This window comes from Macrotis lagotis, chromosome 6 (genome assembly GCF_037893015.1).
Source record: "Macrotis lagotis isolate mMagLag1 chromosome 6, bilby.v1.9.chrom.fasta, whole genome shotgun sequence".
NCBI classification, from domain to species: Eukaryota; Metazoa; Chordata; class Mammalia; order Peramelemorphia; family Peramelidae; genus Macrotis; species Macrotis lagotis.
This window is the reverse complement of record NC_133663.1, coordinates 127,473,156-127,498,915: the sequence shown is the minus strand read 5'-3', so window position 1 is coordinate 127,498,915 and position 25,760 is coordinate 127,473,156. Positions and strand designations below refer to the sequence as shown.

General features: G+C 34.3%; 1 long non-coding RNA gene across 1 annotated transcript in view; it reads left to right on the top strand.

The window, feature by feature from the left end:
• The first annotated feature begins 440 nt into the window (after positions 1 to 440).
• LOC141491822 (uncharacterized) overlaps positions 441 to 25,760 on the top strand; it is a 130,355-nt gene continuing 105,035 nt past the window's right edge. The window contains exon 1 of the long non-coding RNA XR_012469781.1: positions 441 to 527. This is a non-coding gene — a long non-coding RNA (uncharacterized LOC141491822). The remainder of the gene's footprint in view (positions 528 to 25,760) is intronic.

The window sequence follows — 25,760 nt, the reverse complement described above, 5'->3', positions numbered from 1 at the left end:
CTCTCACAATATCCATAGATGTTTGGTCCAGTGATACTTTGAAAGTTCAATAGACAGTTGCTGGGCAATTAATCATTTTACTAATAATGCTAACATTTCATTAATAAAAGGAATGATCATTTGGCCATCTCCCTCACACAAAGACTACTCGTGGTGGTGAGCTCCTAGTTTAAATGCCATTGGAAGAATGGATAGTCCTAAGGGTGGCAATCAACTCTGATTGATTAACAATAAATTAGATATTAGATATTATAATGAAAGTTGGAACTATTTTAATGAGAAGTTGAGGGTTATACATTTACTTCCAAATCACCCCTAGCCTTGAAGAAATTTAGACAAAGGATCTATATTCCCCTCAGAAGCCTAAGTAGAACACAATGGGCTGGAATTTCACTTTAGATTAAATTCCATATGAGGTTGGCTGGGGTAGCAGCACCAGATAGATTGAGGAGAGTGCTAATCCTATCTGCTTTCATCAGTCCTGTCTTTCAGCAATTAAGGCTTGAAATGAGGACTTCAGAAAAAGGGTAAGAATTATGGATATTCTCAAATCTTTAGTTATTAACAATCATTTCCTCAGCCCCATCCCAAAACATTGTTTATTTTTTAATCTGTTTTATGTAGTTTGTGTGTGATGTGGTCTTTACCAATAGAATATAAAGTTTCTGCCAGATATATAGTCTCAATGCATAATGAATGATTGTTGATTATTTCCTGACTCCAACACTTTTCATAACACCAATATATTTGCTTTACTATTATTTCTTTTTTGTTTTTGTTTTTGCAAGGCAGTGGAGTTAAGTGACTTGCCCAAGGTCAGACAATTAGGTCATTATTAAGTGTCTGAGGTCAGATCCAAACTCAGGTCCTCCTGACTCCAGGGCCAATTCTCTGTTCACTGCACCACCTAGCTGCCCCTTTACTTTTATTTCTTAGGAACATGAAAAGATGATTTAAAATCCCTATTTAACATATTTCATAAATACAATGCTACGTTTATATTAATTCTCAACCACATATGAATGTAGAGTAAAAACAAAAGATGATTATTATATGTATACATTAATTATGCTGGTTCTTTCCTAAACAGCAGATCATATTGAAAAATAGTGAGGAATTTAAGTGTAGAACAAGTCAAAATAAGTCCACAAGCATTCCTTAAGTGCCTACCACGGTTGGGACACTGCTAAGTGCTGGGGATATAATGAGAGATAAGAACAGTCCCTGTCCTCCAAAAACTCACAATTCAGTGAGTCATTGATGTGGAAACTCCAGTATCAAATTTAATCTTGGTTTCTATTAACTGGTGGTAGTACCCGGGACAAGGAAAGTTTTATGTTTGTTAGGAGTGAATATTTTCCCTCCTTTTCATTTGTTTATGTAATATTAATATTTTAGGAAGGTCTTTGATTAGCCAAAACACACACACACACAGAAAAGAGATGCCATGATAAGGAGGGAATGAAAAATCAAAATATTTGAGAATCAGTAAAGAAAATGAGAACTTTCAGACTGGAGAAGACTTAGAAGACAGACAATAGTTGTAGTCAAAGTATTTTTTATGGAAACAGGATAAGAACACTTATTTCTGCCTACCTTCAGAAGGAGGGAAGTAATAGGCATTTATTGTTATCTTAGTTCACCTCCATGTATGGGACAATCCTTGCCTCTTCCTTCTGGCTTCTCCAGTTTCCTTCCTATTTCAACCCTGGGAGGTAGATGATATTTAATGGTAAATTGTCCTAACCTGAGTTAGATAGAGATTCAGTGATTCCACAGCTAGGAAATGTTTGAGGTCACATTTGAACTTAGGTCTTTCTGACTTCAGTCTCTGCGTCACCTAGCTAACTCAATAGAACTTAGAGAGAGGCACATTTTGTCTCAATATAAAGAGAAGATTCTTTAAAAAGAGAGAGATGCTCCCAAAGTTCAATAAGCTGCCTCAGGAGATAGTGTTTTCTCAATTTTCACAGGGCTTCATAATGTTCATTTGTTAAGGATGATATAGAGATATTCCTGTCAGATATGAGTTTGATCAATGATCTGAGCTTCTATCAAATTAATATCTTATGTTTCTATGATTCTAGACTATTGTACACAAAAGGGTGCTCTTATTTTTATTTCTAATACATCATTTATATCAACTCTGACAATAAGAAAGATGATTACCATCCTTTTGTTGTTGTTCAGTTGTTTCAGGCATGTCTGATTCTTGTGGAACCCATTTGGGGTTTTCTTGGTAAAGATACAGGAGTAGTTTGTCATTTTATTCTCCAGTTTATTTTTCAAATGAGGAAACTGAGGCAGAGTTAAGTGACTGGCCCAGGATGACATTGCTAAGTTAGATTTGAACTCAGGACAATGATTCTAACTACTGTATTACCTTGCTGCCCTTGATTTTAGGCCTAGAAGATGATATAGTATATTGATCTTGCTAATTCAGGAATAAAACACCTCATCTCTTGATTCTAGTCATTTTCACTGACATGTTTTTATCTCTTGCTCCTGGCTTTTCAAGTTTCCTTCATATCTCAGATAAAATCCCACCCTCTGTTAGGGAATCTTTCCCAAATCTCTTAATTCTAGTGCCTTCCCTCCTTTCATTATATCTTTGTTAACCTGTATGTAGCTGTTTATACGTTGTTGTTTAAATGCTGTCTTTCCTATTAGACTATGAGCTCCTTGAGATCAGACACTTATCTTACTTTTCTTCTACCCTTAATGCTTAGAACAGCACCTGGAGCAAAGTAGGTTCAATCAATAAATGCCTATTGATTGAAGTGAACTGATTCTTGCCTCCCATTCCCTGAAAGGAGATAGTACAAAAGAGAGGGGATCTAAAAATGAGTAAATTATTATAAATAATCTTTATACCAACTAAAAGATGAGAAAAAATTGCTTACAAACATTAAGGTACAGAAACAAAAAATCATTAATAAAGAAATGATAAATCATAGAATGAATTCTATCTTAGCAAAGTTGTAAAAAAAAGGAGAGAAAAGAAAATGGTAGAAATGATATTGTGTCAAAACTCTTGCCTCCCTTTTCACTCCATATCTTGCATCTTATCAGTTTTTTTTATTTTGAGTTTTTATCAGTTCCAAGGTATATGGATTTTCCAAGTATCATTTATGATTTATTAATAACTAAAGGCAATTATATATGATATATGTATATTATAACATTCATACACATATCTTTAAAAAGATTAATTGACAAGATTTCTAGTGTTATGGGAGTCTGTTATATCATTGGGGATATTTGAATATAACTATTATAGTTCAATCAAATCCAATTTTTCATTCATGTACAACATTTCAAAAACTTTTGGTTTTTTTCTTGACAAAGATACTGAAGCTTCCTTTTCCAGTTCATTTAATATATGAGGAAACTGGGGCAAACAGGGTTGAATGACTTGCTAGTCACTAGTCTCTTACTAGGTCACATGGCTATTAATTGTCTGAGGCAGTATTTGAACTCAGACCCACTGCTCTATTCACTTTTGCCATATAGCTGTTCTATAACTATGTAGTCACATGGAGACTAATATGGAATACCAATCTCAAAAACTTTAATTCCTTGTTCACTATAGCAAAATGAAGATACATATTAATCAAGTTAAAGTTTGTGGTATCATTCAGATGATAGTCATAGTTTTCAAAGTGATCAACTTGAGAGAAATGAGGCTTTGAATTGATTTGTTAAATAGTCACATTGATTAAATAATTTCAGTGAACAATCTGTGAGTAAAGGTATAGGGCAGAGTCTTTATAAGTCAAATGTTTCAAATTGAACCTCATTCCTAGATAGAGTTCCCATTTGGACCTAAAAGCCTCTGATGTTTTGAATTTCTATGCTTGTTTTCTTTAAAATGTTCATTTTTTTCATGTAGAAACTCATTTGAAACAAAAACGAAAATCTCTTTAAATTGTTGATATTATTACAGAACTATATTTGGTAAACCTACTGGCTTCTCTTCCCATACTCATCTCCAATGGACAACATAACTCAGAAGCCTCTGAGAGCAAAGAAATGCATTTATATCGAAAGATTTCTGATGTACATGTATGAGACATCACTACCTATGGACTTTAAAAGGAAATATTAAAGACACCCTTCCTTGATAAGGGGTAGGGTAGCCACACCTTATCCTTGATCTTGACTGAATATATAAGCAATACTATCAAGCTACTTTGTTACATTGAAGCCAATGGGGGTGTAGTGATAGGAAGCTAGTATTAGAAAGATCTGAGTTCAAGTTCACACTTGGATACTCATTATTTGTATGATCCTGGGCAAGTCTTTTAACCTGTGTCAGCTTCAATTTCCTAGAATGAAAATGAAGATAATAAAAGCTATCTCCAGCTTCGTTGTATGAAATAGATCATATTTGTAAAATACTTAACACATTGCTTCCCTTTCTTCCTCTCTCCCATCCTTTTTTCTTCCTTCTTTCTTTCCTTCCTCCCTCCCTTCCTCCCTTCTTCCCTCCCTCCCTTCTTCCCTCCATTCCTTCCTTTTTCCCCTCCCTTCCTTCTTCCATCCCTCCCTTCCTCCTTTCCTCTCCTCCTCCCTTCCCTCCCTCCCTCCCTCCTTCCTTCCTTCCTTCCTTCCTTCCTTCCTTCCTTCCTTCCTTCCTTCCTTCCTTCCTTTCTTCCTTCCTTCCCTCTCTCCTCATTTGTTATGAAAAGGTGATGATATTAAGGTTTGGAAGGCAGGTAGCAACAGATTAGACTAAGAGTTTTAATCCAAGCTGTGATATGACCTTGCTCAGTAATTCAAACAAGTCACTTTGATTTCCCTAGTCTTAGTTCTCTCATCTGTTAAATGAATGGGAGTAGAAAAATTAACCACTCAGAATCTTTTTGGCTATAATATTCTATCATTCCATAAATATAGATATAGATATAAAATTTTTGTGCTCTGTGCCTTAAAAAGGAGCAAAAAAGAGAATATTACAAATTTGGTTAAGAAACTCATCAAATAAACTCTACTATCATGGCATAATAAAGGTGTTGGTGATACATCATGTGAGCTTGTACTTCTGGTTGGTATTAACCCAAATGGGTTTCAAGTGAAAAAAGAAAATACCCCACCTGGGTGCAGTGTTGTAATTCAAGGAATTTACAGAGGAGTAAACAGAGTGACAACAGCTCTTGTGGAAGCAGGTGGATGCTACTAGTTTCTGATACATAAGCACAATTCATAGACGTACATGCCTTTGATCTCAGTAAGAAGCCAGAAAGATATAAAACTGGACATCTGGTAAGTAAAGGCAATCCAATTGTCTGGGTGTCAGACTTTATTACCCCTTTTCTTGTCTCCTGATACCAGTGCCTGAGTCTGATTCCTTAGAGAATAGGGTCCTTCTACCTTTACATGACATGTTCAATCTAGAAAAGCAGAGCCCTGTTTAAAAGATATTAAAAGACTTGGGTTTTTCTTTATTAAAGGCTGCACAATGCTACACCTGGTTACATCTCCTGTCAAAATACTCCTGTAAAGGAACAACTTAGTGGTAAATACAGTGGCCTTCCCAAACAGTGGACATGAAGACATTGGAATAAACTCTCTCTAACTGTTGCCCTGAGGAGATAATGGTCCACTTCTTTGGGTATCTCTTTTAGCAACCTGTTGAGGCAGAAAAAAGTCTAGACAAGGGATTTAATGTTACAGTTTATTAGATAATGTTGTCCCATAAGCATGTGAATCTCTCTCTCTCTCTCTCTCTCTGGTGGTATTTGTTCCCTAGAGATTCAAACTGCTGCTTGTTCCCCAATAGGACCCAAATCTGAGGTGGTCTGTGACTAATCAAAATTTTGTACTCCTCTTTTATCTAATTGCTAATTTTTTTTGGTGGAAATTGGGTAAGTCCATCCTCTTCTTCAAGATCAAGGAAGTATAGGTTTAGAGCTAGATGGAATCTAAGAGATTCTTATTTTTCAAATGAAGGAAAGTAGTTGTGTCTTACCTAAGATCACTCAGCTCATACATAAAAGATCTAAAATTTGAATCCAGGTCTGCTGACTGTGATCCAGTAATGAATCTGCATGAATTGAGTGGGAGGGAGATTTGATCAGAATATTGTATTCAGTGTTCTGGTAAATGTTGAATAACTGGTTCTCTAGTAAAATGCATACATGCATCTAAATAGACATCTAGTTTTCAGTTTAATCCACATTATTATTTTCTCCATCTCTTTCTTCAGTCTAGAAAATCCATAGAACAATAAATCAAACACTGATTTATCAGTTTCTGAAGTATAAATGTTCACAATGCTTGGGCACACCCTTGATTATACTAGTCTGTAACAGACAGAAACCCATGCTGTCCAGTGAAGAAATAGTGTCAGAGAACAGTCTAGCATGAAACTATTAGCAGAAAATACTCAAGACCTAAAGATATTTCTATTGTAAATGAAACTATTGGTGGATTTCTAGGTTTTGTTATTTTCTTTTCATTCCCTTTTGTGAAAAGAGGAGTGAAGAAGGAAGTAATAAAAATAATTATGGAGGATTAAAAGGATAAAACACACAGATCTATTCATGGCAATTATCAAACTGAGAAAAATAAAAGGAAGTGAAAACATTTTAAAATGGATTTAAGTGAATTCACTGCATAGTTGGTTGAATATAGGATGCATTTATTACCAAAACTGGTGATAGCAGAGTGGGAACAATATAATGAGTCTTGATATTTCTGTCCTGAAAAATGGCAAACTCTGCCCAGAAACAGAAATGGTGGATGTATGATTTGAAGGGGACATGAAGGCTTTATGAACTAAATCTCTGACACTCTCATCACCACTGTAATAAGGTCTCGGCTGGTTTTATGGTAGAGTTGGACAATTCTAGGTTTGGAGAGAGGATACACAGGGTCTAGCTCTGACTCTGGCACCATCTTCATATAAGATTTTGACCATTACACTTTTTCCCTTCGGGGTTCAATTTTTTTAATCCATGAACCGAAGATAGAACTATGTGATCTGTAGGGTTCATTCTTGTTCTAAAATTTTATGCTTGAAAGGGCTGCAAGATAATGTTGGATATAGTCTTTAGGTCAAGAGTGTAAACCTGTCATTTACTATTGGAGGGACTTCAACAAATCACCTACCATCCTGGGGTTTTAATTCCCTCATCAAGGATGAAATGTAGTATCAGAAAACGTGAGTTGGATTCCCAGATCTGCTATTGCATAACATGGGATATGTAGTGATTCTTCTTGGTCTTCATTTGATCTTTAAAATTAGGGAATTGGGCTAGATGACCTGAAAGGTACTATTAGCTCTAAATCTAGGATTGTATGAGTTATAAAAACAAGAAGGTAAAATTAGATAATGTCTAGGATCTATGATAGCTATGAACATCAAATATTAAGAAGTAATTTGGGACAGCATATAGCAGATGATGTTGGGAGTCAGAAGTACCTAGATTCAAGTATTTCTTCTGACTCATACTAGCTATGTGACTATGAGCAAGTTGTTTAATATCTTAGGCTTCCAGACTACTCTGTTAACTATATAATGCCATTTGGAATTTCCTTCCCAGATAAAATTACAGGTCTGAAGAAAAAAAAAAAGAATTACTCTCTTAAAGTAAGGTACTGTCTTACTATAAGTTCCCCATTAGCAAGTCTAGTTTCTCTTAAACAGATGGTAAAATCTTGGAAGATGAGAATTTATAGGTAAATCAGATCAAGTTGTTTTATTTGAAAAGTCAACAAGAAATTTTAAGTTTTTATTATTTATTAATATATTCCAGGTACCATCGTAAAAACCAGGAACACAAATACAAACCCAAAGAAAGACAGTTCTTGGCCTTTGATTGAGCGAAAACCAGACACAAGAGACATGGTGGTAAAATCCAAAGTGTGAAGCACTAAGGAACACTTGATTCCTATTCTACATAAACTATTTTTAAAAATAGGAGAAGAAGGAATTCTGCCAAATTCCTTTTATGACACCAACATGGTGTTGATACTAAACCAAGAAGAATCAAAACAAAGAAAATTATATAAGAATTTTCCTAATGAATATTAATGTAGAAATCTTAAAAAAATATATAGCAATGAGACTACAGCATGTCATTACTAGGACAATATACCATGATCAGTAAGGATTTATACCAGGCAGGCAGGGTTGGTTCAATATTTGAAAAAACGCTCAACATAATTGAACATATCAATAGCAAAACCAACAGAAATCATATGATTATCTCAATAGATGCTGAAAAAGACTTTGATGAAATACAATATCCATTTCTATTAAAAACATTAGAAAGTTTAGGAATAAATGTTTTCTTTAAGATAATAAATAGTGGGGTGGCTAGGTGGCATAGTGGATAAAGCACCGGCCTTGGAGTCAGGAGTACCTGGGTTCAAATCCGGTATCAGATGCTTAATAATTACTTAGCTGTGTGGCCTTGGGCAAGCCACTTAACCCTGTTTGCCTTGCAAAAACCCAAAAAAAAACAAAAAAAAAAAACCCGCCCCAAAATAATAATAAATAGTATCCATCTAAAACTATCAACAAATATTATTTGTAATGGGAATTAAACTCAGAAAATTTCCAATAAAATCAGGGGTGAAACAAGGATGACAATTATCACCATTATTATTCAATATAGTATTAGTAATTCCAGATTTAGCATTAAACAAAGAAAAAAAGAAATTGAAGGAATCAGAATTGGCAATAAGGAAGCAAAGCTTTCACTCTTTGAAGATGATATGATGGCACCTTTTGAGAACCTGAATCATCTAAAAATCTCCTTGAAACAATTCACAAATTCAATAAGCTTATCCAATTTATTGACATACAGTTTACCAAATTAGCTCTGAATTATCTCTTTAATTTCCTCCTCATTGGTGGTTAGTTCACCTTTTTTATTTTTGATATTGGTAACTTGGTTATCTTCTTTCTTTTTAAAAATCAGATTAACCAAAGGTTTGTCTATTTTATTGGTTTTTTTCATAAAACCAACTCTTAGTTTTATTTGTGAAATCCATAGTTTTCTTGCTTTCAATTTTATTAATCTCTTCCTTGATTTTTAATAGGGCCCCTCTGATCAAAAAGGAAATTATTTTGGCTCAGGAGGGAAATGTATACATACAGGTGGGGGTGCTAGCAGGGCAATTAGAGTCATTTATGCACAGTAACAGACAGTGCTTTATAGCAGAAAACCACAAAATTAGCATACAATATAAAACAATGATTATCTTAAACTTGCACAGGATGTAACCCAGGTCAAGAGTTTCAAGTACAAAGCTATCACACAAGTGAGGTCATGGATGACATAGTTGTGTTATCACAGCAGAGTTCCATGGAGAACCTTGAGCTTGAGGGGCACTAAGCCTGGGCTTTAGTCATAAACTGACCTTTCACCCAGACTCACCCAAGCAGTTCTACAACAGTTTTTCAGAATTTCTAATTTGGTATTTAATTAGGGATTGTTAATTTGTTCTTTTTCCTACCTTTTTTAGTTGCATACCCAGTTTATTGATCTCCTCTTTCACTATTGTTTTCCTATAGGTATTGATAGATGTAAAGTTTCCCCTCTAAACTGCCTTGGCTGCATCCCAAAAATTTTTGTATGATGTCTCATTAGTAACATTTTCTTAGATATATAATTATTGATTTTTCTATTATTTGCTGTTTGATCCATCCATTATTTAAGATTATTAGTTTCCAATTCGTTTTTTATTTCTTTCTATAACCCTTTATTATATGTAATTTTTATCGAATCATAATCTGAGAAGTATTATTTATTATTTCTGCCTTTCTACATTTTATTATAAGGTTTTTGTGCCCTAGTACATGATCAGTTGTGGTAGGTGTCATGTACTTCTGAGAAAAAGATATATTCTCTTCTATCCCCGTTAAGTTTTCTCCAGTGGTCTATCTTATCTAAGTTTTCTAAGATTTCATTGACCTTCTTAACTTCCTTCTTTTTTACTTTTTGCTTAAATTTATCTAGTTCTGAGAAAGGGAGGTTGTGCTCCCCCATTATTAAAGTTTTGCTGTCTATATCTCCTAGTAATTCACTCAGTTTTTCCTCTAGGAATCTGGATACTATACTACTAGGTGTCTACATGTTTAATAATGATCTAGTTTCATTACCAATATTGTCTTTCAAGAAGATATAGTTTCCTTTTTTATCCTTTTTTTTTTTTAGGTTTTTGCTAGGCAGTGGGGTTAAGTGGCTTGCCCGAAGCCACACAACTAGGTAATTATTAAGTGTCTGAGGCTGGATTTGAACTCAGGTTCTCCTGACTCCAGGGCGGGTTCTCTATCCACTGTGCCACCTAGCCGCCCCTCCTTATCCCTTTTGATGAGATCGATTGTTGCTTTTACTTTACTGAGATCAGGATGGCAACCCGTTATTTTTTTACTTCAGCTGAGGCACAATATATTTTCTCCATCCTTTTACCTTTACCTTGTGTGTACCTTTCTGCTTCAAATGTGTTTTGTAAACAACATATTGTAGAATTCTGGTTTTTAACTATTTTGCTATCCACTTCTGTTTTATGGGAAAGATCATTCCATTTAAATTTACAGCCAAGATTCCTAATTCTGTATTTCCCTCCATGCTATCTTTTTCCAATTATATTTTCCCCTTTCCTTCTTATTCCTCCTCACCAAAATTTTACTCCCTTTCCCCTTTAACTTTTCTTTTAAAATTTAACTTTCAGTTTATTTTCACTTATACCTTTGCCTTTCCTTTTATCAGTTCCTTCTTCCCTTATCTTTCCCTTTCCATGTCCCCTCCCATTACCTGTAGATCAGATAGATTTTAAAACCCAAGTGGGAATATATCTTATTCCCTCTCTGGGCCAAATCTATTATATAGAATTTAAACAGTGTTTATATTCTTCCTTCTTCCCCTCTAAATTATGAATCTTTGTGCCTCTTCACCTGGTATATTTTATCACTCAAGTATTTTTAATCAGATATCAATCACATTTTGATTATTCGATTCTTTGATAACCTCATATTGTTATCAAAGTATCATCACAGATTGATTGCTTGATAAATCAGCATTGTCTCAAATTATGTCAACTTATAATTATAATCATTTTTACCTTACCCTCTTTTCAAGTACCCTCTAAGGACACACTATCCTCCTCATAAACCAAAGTATCATCCAAAACCAACTCATTTTTTAACTATTTTTACCCCTCCCCTCAGGCTTATTTTTTCTCACACTTTACCCCCCCTCTCTCCATTCAGGGTACTTAACCCCTTAAGTGAAGTGAAGGAAGGATTAAGTCAAACCCTGATTTAATTAACTACAAGAATCTTAAAGGGCTCTAAGTACTGGAAGGTTCTGGAGGGCTCACCTGAAAAGCTTAGAAATTATTTTAAGTTACAGAGATGATGACTCAGGTTTTTGCAGTTTATGTTGCCCTCATCAGAGAAAGTGCTAAGCTTTGTCAGCACAGCAGAATTAAAGTGGGTCAAACAATAATGAGACATTTAAATTTAGAGTTAACACTCCTGCTTTTCATCAGGGCTTTTTGTCTCAAACATAATGATGTCATCTTAGATCTCTTTAATGGAGAGACAAGAAGCAATTATACCTATATCCTTTAAGTCCAATCTCTTCAATTATATTTGACTCTTTAATAATCATAAGAGAAGCAAATACTCAAGAATTAGAAGAGTTATATTTTCTCTTTTAGGGTTGTATACAATTTGATTGTCTTGACCAAGATTTGTTTTGTTTTATTTTTTCCTTCCCCCTTTCATTTATATTATGCAACTCTTGAGTCATATATTTTGCAATTGAATTCTCTGTTCAGTTATGGTCTTTGTGTCAGAAAATACTGGAAATACTCTATTTTGTTGAACAACCATTTTTCCCCTAACAGAATATGCTGTTTTACAGGGTAGTGTATTCTGGGTTGTTATTCCAGGTCCTTTGGCCTCTGATATATGGTATTTCAAGTCTTCTGGTCCTTCAGCATTAAGGCTGATAAGTCCTGTTTGAGTGTTTCCTTTTTATTTAAATGTTTTCTTTTTTGCTGCATTCAGTATTCTCTCCTTTATTTGAGAGTTCCAGAATTTTGGAGTTTTTATCCTGGGGTCTCTTTCTGGAGGGGTTGTGTGTATTCTTTAAATGGTTATATTGTTTTCTTGTTCCAGCAGATTTGGGACAAGTTTCCATAATAATCTGCATGATCTTTTCCAGGTTCTTTCTAGTAGTTCAATGATTCATAGATTGTCTCTTCTAGATCTATTTTCCAGGTCAGTTGTTTTCCTTAAGAGGTACTTTATTTTTCTCTTCAATTTTTTTATTTTGTTTGATGGAATCTTGTAGTCTCATAGATTCATTGTTACTATTTTTCAATTCTAATTTTTAGGGTTTTATTTTCTTCAATTTCTTCAAATTCTTCAAATCCTTTTTAATGGTGTTGAATTCTACAGTCAATTTCTCATGATTTTCCTGTATGACTCTTATTTCTTTTTTCTATTGCTCTTCTTTGATTTTAAATTGTTTTTTAAGCTCTTCAATAAGATTTTATATTTGATTCCAATTTATAGATGGTTTTAATACTTCCCCTGTGAGTGATTTTTCCCTAGTTTTTCCTTCAGACATGGCATTGTTGCCCTGTTTGTCTATAGTGCACACTCTTTTAGCTTTTTGCTCATCTTTGCTGTTTTAGCTCTGCTCTTGGAGTATAGGGAGTATAAATCCAAGCTTTTTTATGCTGGACCTGGGATCTGATCCTTGGTTTGTTGGCCAATATGTTGTCTATTCAGTCTAGGCCTTGCCTTTGCAAAGGTTTGTTTCCTCCCTTATGTCTAGGTTCTGACTTAGCAGTGGTTTATTTTGGACCCAGTCCTGTCTTTTAACCTGGTGGGGTCAGACTTTGTTTGGACTTTGGACCCTCCCTGCTGGCTTGCTGTCTACTAACCAGGACCTTTGCTGTTGTCAAGCTGTGGGGAACTGGACTACATTATGGCTAAAAGCCTCTTGCTGACTTACCTACTTTCCCACTTCCTGGATTTTACTTCCCCTTTTCTACAGTTGAAAATTTCTTTGAATCTTCTTTTTTTCTTGGTGAGGTCTGTAACTTGAATGCTAGAGTGGAGTATTCATTTTTATTTGGTAGGAAAAAGCTCCAGGAGCATGTTAGCTTCACGTTGTCATCTCTGCTCCCTCCCCAGAAGTTCAATGAGTCATTTTTCAATCATGTCTGATCCTTTATGACCTTATTTGGGTTTTTTTCTGATCCTTTGTGACCTTATTTGGTTTTTTTTTTTTTATTTTTTTTCAGCAATGATACTGGAGCAGTTTGTCATTTCTTCCTCAGATGAGAAACCTGAGACAAACAGGGTTAGATTACATAGTTCACACAGCTAGGAAATGTCATAGGCTTCATTTGAACTCATGGAGAAGAATTCTGACTCTAGGCCTGGGATTCTATCCACTGTACCATCTGGCTGTCTCAGATATGACCTTGGGATCCCAGATTTAAAGCCAGGAATAGATGCTAGAGGCATCTAGAGGCATCTAGTCCTTCTCCCTTATTTTCCTCAATTTCTTAATTTCCTTATTTCTTAAGAAAGTAAAGGCCCAAGAAGTTAATTCACAGGGGAATTAAGAGTCATACTGGTCATATTGATTGTATTAAAAGTAGAATTTGAAGTCAAGTCCTATGACTCAAAAAAGTAGAGTTTTTTCTAACTATTTAGATCAAGATTGTTGTATTGTATAGTTTGTACATCAACAAATACAAATTTAACCAAGAATGTGGTTGAAGAAAACTTCATACCAAAACACTAATGAATTTCAAGCATATTGAATTAAAGTATGGTCTCAATTATTTTAAAAATCAACTTTGTGTATACAGAGTCTATCTAGTCAAATGTCAGATTTTAGAAAGCAAGTAATTATGAATATTCCCAATGGGTTATGACCATTGAATTGCTAAATCTGTAGAAATACTCTTCTCTCCCACTGAAGAGATCATTCTCTGCAATCTATTTTTTAGCAATAGATAAGTTGTCACTCCCTGTGGATAGCATCTGGTTTAGCATTGTTTGTCCCTACAGGTGTGAATGTTTGCTGGTTAGACACAAATATGGACTTATTCTCTAGTTTAGGGAAAAATTAAATCTTTTTATTATGACAGAGCATACATGGGTTACTGAGAGAAGAGCATCACTTTGCCTCCCTCTTTGGTACTGGGCTACACCTGGTGAAGAGTTGGCAATATGATAAAATTGAAAGATTCCTAAATGGGGTAGATATTCTTTCACAAGAAAAATCTAGGTCTAGAAAAACATAAAGGAGGAAAAAGAATAGAATTAGTCTTTTAATTTTAAACCCTTGTTAACATTACATTGACAGTTTTACATAAATAAACAGCAGAATCCATCCATGGGGGAATGAGAATACTCAAAAGGTAAATCAAGTCAAAAACCATTTATTAAATATTCAAAGTGTGTCAGATGATCAATTAAAAGCACAAAAAAGACTATCCCTTATGGGAATACTGGAATACTAATTCACTATTGGTAGAATTGTGAACTCATTCAACTTTTTTGGAACTATTCCCTTGAGATCATAGGACATTCCAACACATCTAATCTCCTCCCTGATAAATCTGAAAAATGGATAAATTTCTTTGAAGGCAAGGAGAATATGCACGTTTATTGTATTTTAATAGTCTTACTTAAATTCAGCTAATATTTCAGGCATTTCATAGATAGGTATCTATGCTCAGAAGTATACTTTTTATTTTGACTATTTAGCTTCAGGTATAGACTGCAACTTATAAACTTCATTAAACTAATAGGGGAGCAATGCCAGAATTTGTATAGTGCTTCAAAGTTCACAAAGTTCTTTCACCTGTGACTACCTGTTTTAGCTCATAGTGATGCCATCTGATTTAAGGCCTTTATCACCCCTAAATTATGATAAAAAAAAAAAACCTCTCAAAGGTTTCCTCACTTCACCTTTCCCTGCTCCAACCCAACTTCCCCACAGTTAACAAAGTAATGTTCATTAAGCAGTTTCAATGTCACTCCCTTGATTTATTAGTTCCCAAGGCTCCCTCTTATTCCTAGGAGGTGATAAAAACTCCTTTATGTGGCATTTAAATCTCTTCACTACCATGCTCCAGACTATCTTTTCTATGGTTCAGTCCAATTGGCCTTTTTGCTGTTCCTTACTTTCACTGTTCCAGATTATTCCATGCTTCCACCTCTTAAAATACTTGGCTTCTTTCAAAGATAAGCTATGTTTGTGTTTCTGTGTGTGTGTGTGTGTGTGTGTGTGTGTGTGTGTGTGTGTGTGTGTGTGTGTGTGTGTTGGAAGTGGGGTAGGAGTTTTTCTGTGCTGATTCTTGTACTGCTGATGTTTTAACACTGACATGGCTTGAGACATCACAAAATAGTGTATAGAAGTGACATTATTTATGTTCAAGAGAAATGCGATAGCCAAAAATGGTTTATCATCCAGGACACAGCAGACCATAATTCATTATCAACTATGAATAAGTGAGATTGCTAAACCAGCATTCTATTTAGAGTACTTTACTCCATGTGAGTAAAAAGAGATTTTTACACATGGATTATGCTCCTGAAGAGGTTAATGGGGTGAAATTCTGAGCTAAGTGTCCTTAACTCCTGGTGTTAGTCCTGCCTACAGGCCAAGAATCAATACAGAGAATAGTGTTTCTCAAACTAGGGTCATGACCTCACCAGGAAGAGTTCTGAAGAGAACATAAATCTCTTCCATCTCTCCTTCCCCCTCACCCCAGAGTGCAGTTAATGCCTTAGCAATTGGAGACAATTGTCCTTGAGTCATTTCCTCTTCTTTCTCGGCCATAGCCTCTTCAGGTCCAGAGCTACCAAACCCTGGATTATCATTAAGGTGAAAGATCAGCTTGGTCCAGTTCTCTGAATTAAAACAGATGGTAAATGTTCCCCTAGTGTGTTGTCCTCCCTTAGGGTCCTGGATTGGGAGGCCAAGGATAGTCATTCCTTCTCTCACTTTTTTTCACTATGTGAACTTTGGCAAGTCTTTTCACTCATCAAAATCGCAGTTTTTTATCTCTTATACCAGAGGGTTCAACTAGATGATATTCTAAGCTCTAACATCTGTGAAGCCCCTTAATTATTAAGTATGATCATTCAAATTGTTCAAAATGGTTTACTCAATGGTAGGTGAACCAATTGGCTAAAAATATATATTTTTGGAAATATGTATATATGAATTCATATATAAAATTGGGAGAGATTTCTATATTGTGTGCATAATCATACACACACACACACACACACACACACACCCAAAAATTCTCCCAAAATTTTATACACAAATACACAATGTGTATGCACACATGGTTTATGTGTATATAGACACCTACACATACAGACATGCACATATATGCACATGTATGTGGATATAAATATTTCTACCAAATGATATACATATACATGCACACAAATATGCCCAAATTATATATATATATGTATATATACATATATATAATCTCCCTGTTAAATATGTATAAAAATATTTCTATCCAAATTGTAAACTTGTTTACTTACCATTAAATAAACTGCTGTGTATGTTCATATGTATATGTACATACATTTATTCATATATAAATTTCATCAAATTATATGTGTAAATATTTCTATAGAAATGACTTTGTGATATATTTTATATATAAAATTTCCCCAAAGTATATCTGAATATAATATTTTTAGCCAAATGGTATTTGTGTATATACATATAATATAGATATAGATATATACCCTTACATATAAATATTTCCAAGTTTTATATATTATGTAATATTTCTATTAAAATTGTAAGCTTTTTAATTTACTATTAAATGAATCATTATGTACATACATCAGACTTGTAAATACATACACACATATGTATATACACAAATCTCTTCCAAATTTAGTGTGTGTGTGTGTGTGTGTGTGTGTGTGTTTATAGAGCAACTAGGTGGCATGGTGAATAGAGTACTGAATATGGTGAGAAAGACATCTCTCTGAGTTCAAAGGTGATCTCAAACACTTTCTAGCTGGGTGATTCTGGAAAAGTCACTTAATCCAGTTTCCTTATCTATAAAATGAGCAGGAGAAGGTAATGGCAAATCATTCCAATATCTTTGCTAAGAAAACCTCAAATGAAATTACAAAGTGTCAGACTTGACTGAGCAGCTACAACAAAATATTTATGTGTAATCATATATATATATATATATATATATATATATATATATGTATATATATATATATATATATTTATGTATACACATACACACTCATTTATAAATCTACCCAAATTTTAAGTTCTTTTGTTTACACACCTTCCTCAGTCTCCTAGAGGAAAGTATAATTTTGCTGATGGCAATGTTTCCACCACTGTTACTTGGTATTCTCTAGGAATATTAGGCTAAAATGACAGTAGCTCTTATTTGAATCCTAGTTTCATTCAGGATTTATATCCTAAATATGACTTTATTATGAAAACCATGTCCTTTATCATCAGTAGCAAATAAATACCCTTCAAATGATTTTGGAATTAAGGGAATCATTAAGCCTGAAAGCATGGTAAGACTTTGACATCATTCCTTGATTTTTATTATATGTGTTTGTTTATAAGTATTCCATAAAACCAAATTTATTGATCTAAGATGTTCCTAAATTTAATCTGTTGAGCAATCTCTTCTTAAATTAGAACCAATCATTTTAAAGCTGACTCTGTATTTGCATATGAGTTGAACTGTGCAGGAAAAAAAAACCCGTAAAAAGTAGATGTGGGGGAATTGGAACCATTAGGCAAAAAAATGTTTAAGTGCCTCTTCTCTTCTCAAATTCAAAATAATTCACAGATTTATAGGACTGTACAATTCACAGAAAAAGTTATAGGAGGTAGATAGTTCGAATATTTTTGTCTGTATTTTGCAGATGAGGAAGCTAAACTTCATAAGTTTAAATTACTTATTCACAATTACAGTGCTGGTAGGTAAGCATTAAGCCTGGGACTCAATGCTGAGACTCTGATGTCAAATACAAGGTTCTTTCTAGAACACTGTCCTGCCTTTGATAATGTAATTTTCTGAGGATTGAGAACTATACCATTTTGACCAATGGATACTTATCATAGATTTTCACTAGTGCTAACACTCTAATGCTGTACCTTTTTAGTGGATAACTAAGCTGATAGGTATATTTTAAATACATCATTCTATCTTAGTCAAAACAATATTATGTCAACTCTAAATTGCATATGGGGGGGATATTTAAGTCAACTGTTATTATCATTGTGGTTTTTAAATCTGTTTGTACTCCCAATACCTCTTACACAGTTATTGTTGTTCAGTGGTGTCTGACTTCATTTCCCCTTGGGGTTTTCTTGATAAGGATTCTGGAGTAGTTTACCATCTCCTTCTCCAGTTCAAAATGGGGTTGAGTGACTTACCAAGGGTCACATAGCTAGTAAGTATCCCAGGCCAGATTTGAACCCAAGAAGATGAGTCTCCCTGATTCCCAGCCCAGTGATTATAGTTCTCAGTCAATGAGACCAGAGTGGACTTCCTGTGGGGAACTGAGTCAGGAAGAAATGAATTGAACCTTTCAGGGTCACAGCATCATCTTGCTTTTAATCTGGCCTCAACTGAATTACTATGGTGTTATCAGTTAGTTTTAACTTATCTTTTATAGCTCAAACACCTTAGAGCATGGATTAACCTACTGTTTGAACAGCTGGATCTAATTCACAAGATGGAAATCATACCATATGAGGAGCAGGTACTAAAATAACAAAGGGCATGTGCAGGGGTAAAACTTAAACCTCAAAGAATGCATAACAACCTCTGTGAGCAGTCAGTGGCTTAGGACCTCTGAAGGCTCAGAGCTGAGACTAGCTCAGAGCTATCTGGGGATAAACCAAAGATGCTAATATTGTGCTTGCAATGAGTTATTTTTTAAAGGGCTTATGAGGTCTTTACCCTTCTGAATGTGGACTCGCATTCCTAAAGAGGCAAAATTCCTAAGCACTGGTTATTCCTAAGTAAATAGGCATGCTGGCAGTGGACAAGGAAATCCATAGGATTTATATTGGCTCCTTCTGTTTAGAAATGAATTGCAGAAGTGGCATGTTTCTGATTCACATCATAACCCTTGGAGTTTTCTTTATTATTTCATGGCTGCTGAAGGATAAATTTCTTGAGAATTAGTTCTTTTCCAAGTAAAGCTCCTACCTCTTTTCTTTTACTGCGTCCCCATGATTATTTTCAGAAGAATAATAAATAAATGGTTAAATTACAAATATAAATATAGATAGATTTACAATCATATATACATATGCATATATATGTATGTTTATCCACTATTTATATATGTATGTATTTTATGTGGTGTATGTGCATTTAATGTGGGGGGTTGGGGGGAATGTTTGTAAGACAATTATAATAAGAAAACTGAAAGTCCAGACTGTGAAAGAGTGGCGATGTGTAAAGATTGTGGCTTGGATATGAATACTTGACTCATTGTGAATTTTTCAAGGGCAAAGTTCAACAACAACAAAATATTTATACTGTATAAAAGTACTTAAGACCATAAATTGGCACCAATCTTCACAATTCTCAAGCCATGTGTTGAGCTCTCAGTTTAGACAGCACTATGGAATGCTCACAAATATGTATGAGAATTTGACTCCTGATAGCATAGGATGGAAATACTGAAAGGACACACATGCTTAACCCAACAGTGGCCTGAAAGGAAGGCAGTAAAATAAAATTAGAACAAGTTTCATCCATTATGATCTTTTTTTTTTCTAGTTTTAGGCTGATTTACAGAAGTCAATATGTTTGGTGGTACCATAAAAATGTCATTTTAGGTCTTGTACTAGTGGTCAGTCTAATGTATAAGGCATATTTATTCAATGAATTTTAGACTTCCTGTAGAGGGAAAATAACCTATGAAAGTTGTCCAGTATCATGGACTGAAAAGGTCAAGATGTCTAGTTGAGTTTTGGCCATAGCACAGCTATTGACCCTTACTCTTGGAGGGAAAAAATGTGATTGCATTTTCATTTTCCTGCTTAAAGTCTAGAGTACCATTATCTTCCTGGTTACTGAAATAAGCAACTTTGGAGTCATTATTACTTTCTTGTTCTTTCTCACCTCTAACAGATACCAAAACTTGCTACCTTCACAACGTTGCCTGTATATGTCCTTTTCTTTCCCTTCCTATATCACATTTCATGTGTTACTGGAGTAGAGTTCTAATTGGTCTCTTTGCCTCAAGTTCCTCCCTCCAAACAGTTGCTAAAATGTTTTTCTTGGAGTATGAGTCTGAGCATGTCACTCCTACCCTCATACCCAGTGGTTCTCTATTAGCTCTAGTATCAAATATAAAGGCCTCTGTTCTGACATTTAAAGATCTTTGGGAACTGGTCCATTCCTACCTTTCTAATGTTCTTGGGTTTTTTTTTCTCCACACAATCTTGAGACCCAGCTACACTGGTCTACTTACTATACTTCTGTAAATGACTCCCCATCTCCCTTCTCCTTGTTTGACTTTGCTTACTCAAGATACTTGGAATGCTCTCTCTTTTTATTTCTGCATAATAAATTCCATTGCTACCCCCCCAAAGATTCAGATTAAATAATACATTTAGTAGGAAAAATTCTCAGTCTAGCATCTATGACTACTCTTCTAAGTCACTTTGTAACTTTTCTGTACATATCTTGAATTACTACTATATTTTTCTGTTACAATAGTGATAAGTCTAATAGATAAGGAATGTTGATTTAATGTTGCTTAGATTTCCTAGGGAAAAGATAATAACCACTGTAATTGTTATACCTATATCCATAAATATATATGTGTTTGTGCATGTATGTGTATACATATATATGTGTGAGTATGTTTGTATTACATATATATGAGATTATTATATATTAGAATATATATTATATACATATATATTATTAGAATATTATATATATTAGATATTATATATATTGGATTGAGCAAAGGACAGGAAGTCTCTAGCTCATGTGTTTTCTAACTGTTGATGATTAGTTTTAGAGAAAACAATTTGATTATTTCTCCATATTCTTGCCTTAGGTCTAGTCACTACTGTCTCCCCATTAGAATGTAAGCTCCTCCAGGGTAGATGGGTTTTAGTTTTTTAAGAGCCCATAACACTGGACAAAAGTTTTATATATGCTTGTTTGATTGACATTTCAAATTCCCATAGAAACTTATAAATTAGAAAACAAATGACAATAATATTGATTTGATTACTAGTAAAGGCCAAGACTACAGAGCTAAGGTTCAGCAGAGAATGGTGCAACTTGGATCTACTCAATTAGCCCATTTAAGTGAGCTAAATGAAATTATATAAGTATACTTTGAGCTAACATGGAAATAGTCAGAGAGGAACTGAGCTCTTCCACAAAAACCTCTAGCAATTATCTCAATAGGGCACCAGAAAACTCCTATAATAAAGAAATCTAGCAAAAAGCAGAATTTGAATTCCTCCAGAGCAAGGATTGTGATTTTTCTCTTTTATTTCTCCTAGCATTTAGTTCAGTGTCTGTCACATAGCAGGCACTTCTGACAACTGACCTGAAAACTCATGGAGATATAATTTAGAATTCACTGCACTTCATGACCAAATCATTTTTTTAAAAAATCATGAAATAAAACTTAGAACAGAGCAAAAAGTGAAAAATGAAAGGCCCAAGTGATCAATCATTTCCAGAACAAAATCTTAGACAAAATAATTCCCAGAATTTTCAAGGCAAAATTCAGAGCTTCTAAGTCAAAGAACACTTATTTTAAGCATTCAGAAAGAAAGAGTTCAAGTACCAAGTATAGCAATACAGGGAGATATTGATTAAAGGAATTAGTCTTCTTTCCTCCATTGAAGAGATGAGAAACTTGAAAAAGAAACCTTTAGAGGGGTAGTTAGGTGGTGCACTGGCCCTGGAGTCATGAGGAACTCAGTTCAAAGATCGCCTCAGATACTTAATAATTATCTAGCTGTGTGACCTTGGACAAGTCACTAAACCCCATTGCCTTGCAAAAAATCTGAAAAGTAAGAAACTGGGTGAAAAAATCCTTTAAAAAAGGAAAAGAAGGGGCGGCTAGGTGGCTTAGTGGATAAAGCACTGGCCCTGGAGTCAGGAGTACCTAGGGTCAAATCAGGTCACAGACACTTAATAATTACCTAGCTGTGTGGCCTTGGGCAAGCCACTTAATTCCAAATGCCTTGCAAAAACCTAAAAACAAAAACAAAACAAAAAACCCTTTAGAGATAAAATGGGGATTTTTGAATAGAGAGTGGTGGTGACAGCAAAACAAGGAGTGACATGTAGATACTGTGTTTGCTGATGCAGCAGTAGTGCAAACAATATAGAGAGCAACTTCAAGAGAGAGAAACAGCAAGGTGAATGGAGACTTCATTCACTAGGGTAGATGAAAGGACTGGTTCTAGAGCAATGGGAAGTTGGTGAATTCCCCAGATAAGAATGCAGGCACTCAGTAAAGCAACTTTCTCCTTTCTCCCATCCCATTAACAAGAAACTAGCCCAATTTCCTGTTCTTTACAGTTTATTTGATGCCTAAATAGTATTTTAAGAACCTGATGCACTAAAACCAAAATTTGACCTGTTTTAACTGATTTTGATTTGAGTAGTGTTTATCTATGAAGAGGATATAGGAGGAAGGAACAATGAATGTGTGGCTTTGGTATTGAGAAATACAAAAAGCAAGAACATTCCTGCTTTGGTCCAAAAATGTTGGGATTTATACAAAAACCAAATTAAGGCTCAAATTTATGGTTTTGATTTTATTGGTTTTTTTGGATAAACTCTCTAAAAAGCAGAAGTAAAAAGAATTTGAAATTTTCTTCTACCCTACTGGATAAAACAAGTCATCACTTTGCAATCTGGAATGAGGGTGGGTTACAAGGTATTTGATTTCACTTATTCATTCTTTCCCTTCTTTTCTCTTCCCCCCTTGTATATGTCTGGCAGCACAACAAAAGATGATGACTAAGTTATTGTTTGTCCTTCATTCTCAAAGACAACCATGGAATCAGATATGTGAATTAGATTTAAGTGAGGGAAGAGCTATGCAAAGTCACCAAATTCACTTAGGCAGAGCTATGAGGTAGGAAAATTAAAAATTGTGACTGATCCTAACTAACAATGCCTATATTCCAAAACTTAGGACCACAAGAGAGGGTATTTTCTGTTTTTGGCTCTACCTTAAATTTCACATTTAGGTATAAATGTTACACAGACCAAAATCATACAAGATTTGGCCACAACTACTACAAGGAGAGAAAATCATGCAATATACTATTCCAATAGGCAAAAGATAAAGGCTTACAATCAAGACTGAATTTAATCATAAGGGGGAATATATGAATCTTTTATAGAATAGAGAATTTCTAAACATTCTTGTTGAAAAAATTAGAGCTAGGCAGGAACTTAAATGTAAACACAAAAGGCTAATGAAGCCTAGAAAGGTAAACACAACTACATAACTGGGAAGGAACTAAACAATCATGAAGTGTCAACACTGTAATCTAGGGAGAAGAGAAAAGTTTTCCTTCAGAATTCTATTGTATATAAGGATAAAAACTTAAATAAGATAAATTTGGGACTTGGATGTGGTTTTGTTCTGTTTTCTTGGGTTTGGGGGGGGGGGGAGAAGAAAAAACTTTTCAAATATGGTAGAAAGGGCAAGGGGCCACTTCATATCAATCCTATCTAATTCCTCCAAACAGGAATTTAACAAAGCATCATATACACAAAAACATAGTTGCAAAGATTTAATATAGTTACATTAACTCGATGGGAATAGAAATGGGGAAAGGGAATGGAAATGAAAGACGTAAAACAGGGAAAGAATATTCAGAAGCAAAAAAACCCCCTAATTTTGGAGCATTAATCAAAAAAGGATGATTAAAAGGAATCAAAGTTCATGAACTGGAGATCAGGATCTTGGCTTGTTGAAGAAAGGAGAGGCAGAGGAATAGGAACAGATTTCAATTCTAGATTGCTAGAGATCATCAGGTTCCTCTTTATCCATTCACTTCTTTCTAAAAAGGAACCTAAGAGAAAAAAAGAAAAATGTATAGGATCATATTATGAAAGGACAAATACAATTAAAAGTCATAATTGTGAACATGAATGAGATTGACTCATTCATAAACAGGAAAGTGGCAAAATTAATTAGAAAGCAGAATCTGACGTTACTTACAGAAGTAACATTCAAAACTTAGATTCATACAGAGTCAAAGTAAATGACTGAAGAAGAATTTATTAGGTTTCAGGCAAATATTAAAAAGCAAGGGCACAATTCATAACCTCAGAAAACACAGCAGTAAAAGTATAAAATGGTTAAAATGGGAAATAGCATTATGTGTAAAGGCCACATGTTACCACAGATAACAAAATATTATCAATACCCTATAAACACACAGATATCCCAAGGGATATGCCGTTTAATTAACTGAGAAACATTAATTAACTCTATGGAGAAACTGAAAACAAAACAATAATAGACTGGGACCACAATGTGCCCATTTAAAACCTCAACAAGTCTAACATAAATTATTAAGCAAGAAATTAAGAATTTGAATAGAATTTTGGATAAAAAATGTGTTTGACAATTACTGAAAGGCAATAAAAATATACATATTAGTGATGTATGTGTGTGACACCTTTACAAAAGCTAGCCACATACTCTAAACATAAAAATATCATTCGCAAGTTAAGAAATGCAGCAATATTAAATATCCTTTATTGGTCAAAATGTAATAATAATGATAATGGACCTCTGAAGAAAAGATTCAAACAAGAGAAGATCAAATAATTCAATCTTAAACAATTGTTTAATGAAAGAATAAATTTTAGAAATCTTCTTTAGAGAATATGACAACAATAGGATCTCATGATAAAACTTTTAAAATACAGTCAAAGTAGTCCTTAGGAGGAAATATATTTCTCAATATACGTTAATTAAAAGAAGGAAGAAATAAAAGACTGATGGATTGGACATGCAATTAAAAAAGCTAGAAAGACAACAAATAAGAAAAAGCCCAATTAAATAAACAAACAGAAAAAAAGGAATTTTAACAATCAAGGTGATAAAAGAAAAACAAATAAACTAATAAATTGATAATTAAATATAGAACTATTTTTTAATTACATAATAATGGAGCCTTTGCCTGAATCAAACTGTTTTTGATATTAGTCCCTCCTTCTTGAAGACAACCGTGACATCAGAGTGGTGATGCCATGACAAGTATTTGAATTGGATTTGAGTGAGGGGGTAGTGTGCTAAGTTACCAGCCTCATTTTCTCCTCCAGAGCCATCTGAGTTCAGTGGTCAGATATGAATCAGGATAACTAGAGATGACCCAGAATATGAAGCAACCAGGGTTAAGTAACTAGTGTCTAAGGCAGGATTTGAACTCAGATCCTCTTGACTCTAGGGTTGATGCTTTATTCACTGTGCTACCTAGCTGCTCTATCCAGCTAAACAGAAAGGAAAATCAAATTGCCAGTATAAAAATAAAGAAGTAGACTACGAAATAAATGAAACAGATGAAATAAACTAAATCAGAAATTATAATAAATTATAGTAAGGGTCAGTAAAATGATAAATATAATGGATTTTTTAAAATCTCAGATTGTTAAAGTAAGAACTAGAGAATGCAAATAGTATATTATCAGGAAAAATAAACAAGCCAAAAATGAAT